We start from the raw sequence: 6000 nt of genomic DNA on the forward strand, positions 1-6000 counted from the left end.
ACACCTGCCGCGCCCCCCGCGCTGGGCTGAGCTCAGCCTCGACCGGCCAGGGGCCCCGCGCCTCAACAGGGCGCTGTCTCGGCGGGCCGCGCCGGACGTGGCAGCTTGGGCCTATTTGCGTGTCGGTGGCTCCCACACCCTCCCAGTCCAGCGCCAGAATTCCTCTGTGGGTTTCAAACGCAACGGCTCCGTGCGCGGGCCGCCTCGGGTTCGGTGCCCAAGGCCCCACGGCGGGGTGGGGGTGGGGGCCCGGAGGACCCTTGCTGCTGTTGGAAGTCGAGGGCGCCGCGCCCCCGCCTGGCCCCGCCGCTCCGTATGAAACCTCCGCGCCTGCCTGGGCCCTTGGCCCTGGGTCGCCTCATTTTACCCCAAACGGCCACTATGTTGGGAGCTTACCGTGTGCCTAGCGCTGGGCTTTCTGTGTCATATGCAACCTAACAAGCTTGTGAAGTTAGCACCACTGTGCCGCGGGGCCGGAAACCCAGTCTCCGAGTCAGAAAGGGGTGTGTCCAAGGCCCTCTTTCTAGTGGATTCAAACCCAGCGCGACCCCCACCCGCCCCAGGCCTGATGCTGAGCGCTCAGCCTTTGAGATCCACCAGTCCCTCCTACGCTGGGGGTGGAGGGTGGGCAGGTAGGAGTGGGGTCAGGGGCTCAGGTGCGGGAAGAAGGGCTAAGTTAACAGTTTGCCCCCCAGTGGGCTCCCCCCCCTCACTGGATGGGCTCCGCAGAACTCGGAGCTGACACAGCACCTTCCCCAGGCTCTCTGACCCCACGAATCATTGTTCCTCCAGGGTTTCGCCCAGTAAAGGGAGAACCAGATGACTGGAAAGAAGAACGGATGGGAACAGACCAGAGCTGGGTTGAACCCGGACCCTGCCACCACCTAGCTGTGTCACGCCAGCCAATTTTTTGACGTCTCCCATGCTCCCTCCTTCATTTCCCAGTAGTGACTGAGCACCTCCTGGTGAGCGTCGGGGCAGGTGAACAAAGCATCCTGGGGTCCCTGCTCTTATGGAGCCTATATTCCAGAGCAGGGAGACAGGTCACAAACTAGCATAGCAAGTAAATAAGCACCAATTGCAGATGAAATAAGGGCCCTGATGGAAACTAACCAACAAAGGGAGGCAAGGGAGGGGGGAATGTGGCAGAATTAGATGGATATCCAGGTAGGCCTCTTCGGGAGCTAAGGTAACATTGGAGATGAGACGGAAGGAAGAGAAGGAACCGTCTTCTGTAAAATGGTGTTGATAAATTATTATGAAAACCACATTTCTGGCACATAGTAGGCACTCAATAAATATGTGCCGGATGAATTAATGGTATGCCATACGTAAAGCACCTGGTGGTACAGTAGGTGCCCAACACACATCCTTGCTGTTTGGAGAAGGCCCGAGTTCCTGGAGATGTTGACTCTCAATTTTGAAATCCGAGCTTCGTTCCCCTTTGATTTTCATTATAAAATTGAAGATGTTCTCCTTTGGGGAAAATTCTGAGGATCTAGACTGAATAAAATTATAGTTAAGAATGTAGAAAACCTTTTAAGATAGTGTATTTAAAGGAAAAGTGATCATTTCTGATGAAATATTAATAGTTCTGAAAATGTCACTCAGTGTTTGTGCTGCTTGGCATTTGGTTGGCTAACACCTATGCTTAAAGCAGTACACCAACAGCCCAGCACTGCCCAGGCCACAGGATTCTGGAAAGTTAGCCAGCTCACTCGCTCCTGCTCTTTCTCCCCTTCAGCAGGAGACTAGGCAACAGGGGCTAAATTGGAAAGGATTGCAAAAATAATAACAATAATAAAATGTAGCAGGGACAGGGAATAAAGATAGGGGCATGTTTCTTGGAGCACACAGCTAAGGTTTCTAGAAGATTCCGCAAGGGAACGCCTGGGTGGCTCCCTCAGTTAAGCATCCAACTTTGGCTCGGCATGATCTCACGGTTCATGAGTTCGAGCCCCACATCAGGCTCTGTGCTGACAGCTTAGAGCCTGGAGCCTGCTTCGGATTCTGTGTCTTCCTCTCTCCCTCTGCCCCTCCCCAGCTTGTGCTCGCTCTTTCTGTCTCTCTCAGAAATAATAAATGAATAAACCTAATAAAAAATAGAAGATTCTACAAAAAAACATAAGTGAAGTAATTAGAAATCGCATAAAACTATGTCCAATATGGTAGCCACTTGCCACATGTGGCTATTTTAATTCTATTTTAATGTAAATAAAGTTAAAAATGGTAGCTCCTTAGTTCCATCAGCCACATTTCAATATGAGTCTGGTGGCTACCATTTTGGACAGCACAGAGAACATTTTCATTGTCCTAAAACACATAGACTCTAGAACCAGACTACCTGGATTCAAATTCCGAGTTCATGTGTTCTGGCGATGTAGATTTAGGCAGGCTACTCTGTGCCTTGGTGTATTAGTTTTCTAGGGCTGCCAGAACAAAGTACCACAAAATGGGCGGCTGAAACAATAGAAATTTATCTCTTCACAGTTCTAGAGGCTAGAAGTTCAAGATCAAGGTGTCGGGAAGGTTCCTGGTGAGGCCTCTCTCATGGGCTCACAGATGGCTGTCTTCTCCCTGTGTCTTCGAATGGTCTTCCCTCTGTGCGTGTCTGTGTCGTCCCCTTATAAGGACACCAGTCATATTGGAGTAGGACCCACACTAACGATCTCATTTTACCTTTACCACTCTTTGCAGGTTCTATCTCCACTTCTAAGGTATGTGAGGTACTGAGGGTTAGGACTTGCACATATGAATTTGGAGGGACAGCACGTAGCTCACAACACTGGTCTCATCTGTAAAATGGGATGATAAGGAACACCTGCTTGGTAGAACTGTAGATATACTATTACTAATGACTATTTAACACATGGAAAGTCCCTAGAATGCCTGGCACCTAAGAGGCACATAAAAGTGCTGTATATTAGTTCCTTTACATTGATTACACTGATTCCTTTACAGTTGATTACATTAAAATGTGTGCTACTGGAGTTTCTAAATAACAGCTTTTGTGCTATGTGTAGGGAGGGAGGACTTTAGCTGTACTGGGGAAATTGCTCTGTGATGGAGGGACAGACTCCAATCATCAACTAAGCCTTTCTAGGCTTGGTTCATTTTTGAGCATCTGCCACAGACCAATAATATTGTGCGAGGCGCAGGGCTAGGAGGTAAATAAGACCTCTCTCTAGCTTAGAGACTGTTACAGGCAAGTGAAGGGAGCAAAGCATTCCATAGGTGCTTGGTACACAGCAGATTGTGGAGGAAACTGAACTTATTCCATTCTTGTTCAGTATAGGTGGCTGTGTTCCTCCAGCACGTATAGATCTGTGTGCCCAGCACACGAAATGGCATCTATCACCACTGAGCACTTCACTTCAAGCTCTGGAAAAGGGCAGGGACCAGGCCTGTCTTCAGCACCTTGAGCGGTAGGTTCAATTTGTTTGGACAAATTCTTCAATTACCTGTCACTGCCCTTATTACCCTGGGCAGGTTGTTTAACCTCTGCATACCTCAGTTTGCTCATCTGGGAAACAGGGATAATAAACCTCATAGAGTTGTTTTGTGACTGCTGAGATAATGCAGGTGCACAGCTTAGAACAGGTACCCAGTGGATATTAAGCTATCGTTATTTAGGATTCAGGGATTCTTGCTCTTCTATTTAGAAGCAGGGAATCCTCAGGAAGAAGCAAATCTCCCTCCCTAGTCTCCAGCCCAAACCTCCACTTACCCGGCTTCCATCACTGACACTAACATGGACAGGATGGAGAGCTCATCCAGGTTGGGCGTGGCCTGCACTCTGTGAAGACCTTCATAGGCGCGAAACCGGCTTCCTCCTGTAGGCCCTATCCCTCATCTAACATTTTAAACACACCCACCTCTCACCACAAATATAACTTTTTGGCTGTAAAACAATTTGAAAGGCTTTTTGCCATTTTGCTTTTGAAAATTTTTGGCCATGAGTAATTTATTTCTTTTATGGTTGGCTATGATTTCTTACCCATCTTGGTGCCTACCTGGGAAATCTTGCACAGTGAGAGAAGTCCAACCTGCAAACTGTTATCAAATGAGATGAAATTTTTATGACTACTAAATTCAACAGTTAATGAAGTTGACATAATGTTACATTTTGCATTTAATTGAATATTTACTGATTTTAATGTTGTAGTTTTCTACTTGGTATTGTGGAGCTAATAAAAACATTCTTAGGCTTCAAATTTTCTTGTAGGCTCTTTTAAAAAACCACAGAGAAACCCCTTTTCTTACCAGGCCAATGATGCCTGAATGGGTCAAGCTGCCCAGAGGGGGGCCCATGCATAGGGAGCAACCAGGTAAATTTCTTGAGCCATGTATCACAGGGACAAGCCTCCCCTGGATATTGTCCCAGCAACTGAACCTGGCCACAGAGTAGCCAGCCATTTCTAGGACTTTGAAAAGGACACCAGAATGCTCTAGAAGCAATGCTATGATGCTGTGACTTCTCTCTCCCAGCAACATCATCAGCAATCCTCACCATCGCCCAGGGAATATCAGCCCTTATTCTTGCCTCCATTCCTTGCCCACATGTGAGGAGATTGTTGAGAGCTTAGGCTGTGGTAGCCAACATACTTGAATTTGAATTCCTGCTCTGCTTCTTACTGTGGAGTGGCTTTACACATGCTTAACTTCTCTGGCATTTTATCTTTCATCTGCAAAGTGGTTAAAACAATAGACAGGTTGGGAGGGGGCGAGGTTCAAATAGGAAAACACAAAGTCTCTCAGCACAGTGCCAGGCTTATTGTGTGCCCACAGTAAAAGATACCGATTATTATTATTATTATCAGCTATTATAGTGAAAATGGTAGCTTATGGGATCTCCATTTAAAGCTAGGAACAAGGAAGGAATGGAGGAAATGGAGGAAAAGAATACGACTTGGTAGTGGTGGGAAAGTAAGGTAGCAAAAAAGTCAGAATGCATTTGGCCTTTTGCTTCCTGCTCTGGCTTTCCTGACAGACTCATCATGACAGGTACCCCAAGAATTTCTGGGGAGGCTTTATGTGAGATCCTTCTCAGCTACAAGCTTGGTGTTCTGCCCTCCCTTTCATAACTTCCGGGCCAGGATGTTGGTCACCAATATGCATTCGTTTAAGATTTGGACTAGCTGAGTGCTGAGATGATTTGAGGCAGCTTTCAGACTAAAAAGTAAAAATTACAACATTGAAGAATAAAGCAAGAACTGACTCCATCTAAAGAAACCAGAAAGAGTTGCTACTCTCAGGCACCTGAATTGGTCAGAACCACGGAGGTAATAAGGTAATAAAACTGAGTTTCCTTATTTGTCAGCTAAAGCAAAAATGGAAACACGTCGGAAGGCAGAGTTTTTATTTTCTGACAGCAGAAAATACACATCTTCATCTGTGGAGACAAAATGTTTCCTGGAAATAACCCCAAGCATGAATTTATCATGAGTCCTTGTGTAAAGGACACTGAGTGACATAGTGGGCAATATATTCAATTCTGTTTTCATAAAGACAGAAATGCCATTAAGTTGGTCAGTTTCTCACATCAGGGTTCTCTGAAGCCATAGAGCATAACATTAAATCATAACTCAGAGAAGGCATTTCTTTAAGGAACTCCAATAATGAAGACTAGGGGAGACACCTTTGGGTCCATTCCACAAACATTACTGAGCACCTAGTCAAGCATCCATCCATCCTTCCGGCCAGCCAGCCAGCCAGCAAAGCTCTACTGAATGCCCACCATGTACCAGGCACTCTAAGTGGCACTGGTGAAGATTGCTTGCAAGAGCTGACACCTGGACCGAGTTCTGAAGGACAAACAGGAGGACGCCAGCCACAGCAGGAGGAGGACAGCATTCCAGGCAGAGGGAGCAGCATGCACAAAGGTCCAAGGCGATGGGGAGAGAGAAAGCACGCTCATCTCAGGAGCACAGAGCCTCCAAATGGCTAGAGCATGAGCGGGTGGGTTGGGGGAGCAGGGAGACAGGGGCTAGAAGAGCAGGC

At 47.2% G+C, this 6000-nt stretch overlaps 1 long non-coding RNA gene across 2 annotated transcripts; it reads left to right on the forward strand.

Annotated features, from left to right (window-relative positions):
- Positions 1-101: 101 nt before the first annotated feature.
- Positions 102-4181, forward strand: LOC125174062 (uncharacterized). 2 transcript variants are annotated; one of them, XR_007155239.1, is made up of 4 exons: positions 102-166; positions 793-965; positions 3291-3425; positions 3663-4181. It is a non-coding gene; the product is annotated as an uncharacterized LOC125174062 (long non-coding RNA). The 2 variants fall into 2 exon arrangements; XR_007155238.1 differs by lacking the exon at positions 102-166 and adding an exon at positions 297-503.
- Positions 4182-6000: the final 1819 nt, after the last annotated feature.

Source organism: Prionailurus viverrinus, chromosome C1 (genome assembly GCF_022837055.1).
Source record: "Prionailurus viverrinus isolate Anna chromosome C1, UM_Priviv_1.0, whole genome shotgun sequence".
NCBI lineage: Eukaryota > Metazoa > Chordata > Mammalia > Carnivora > Felidae > Prionailurus > Prionailurus viverrinus.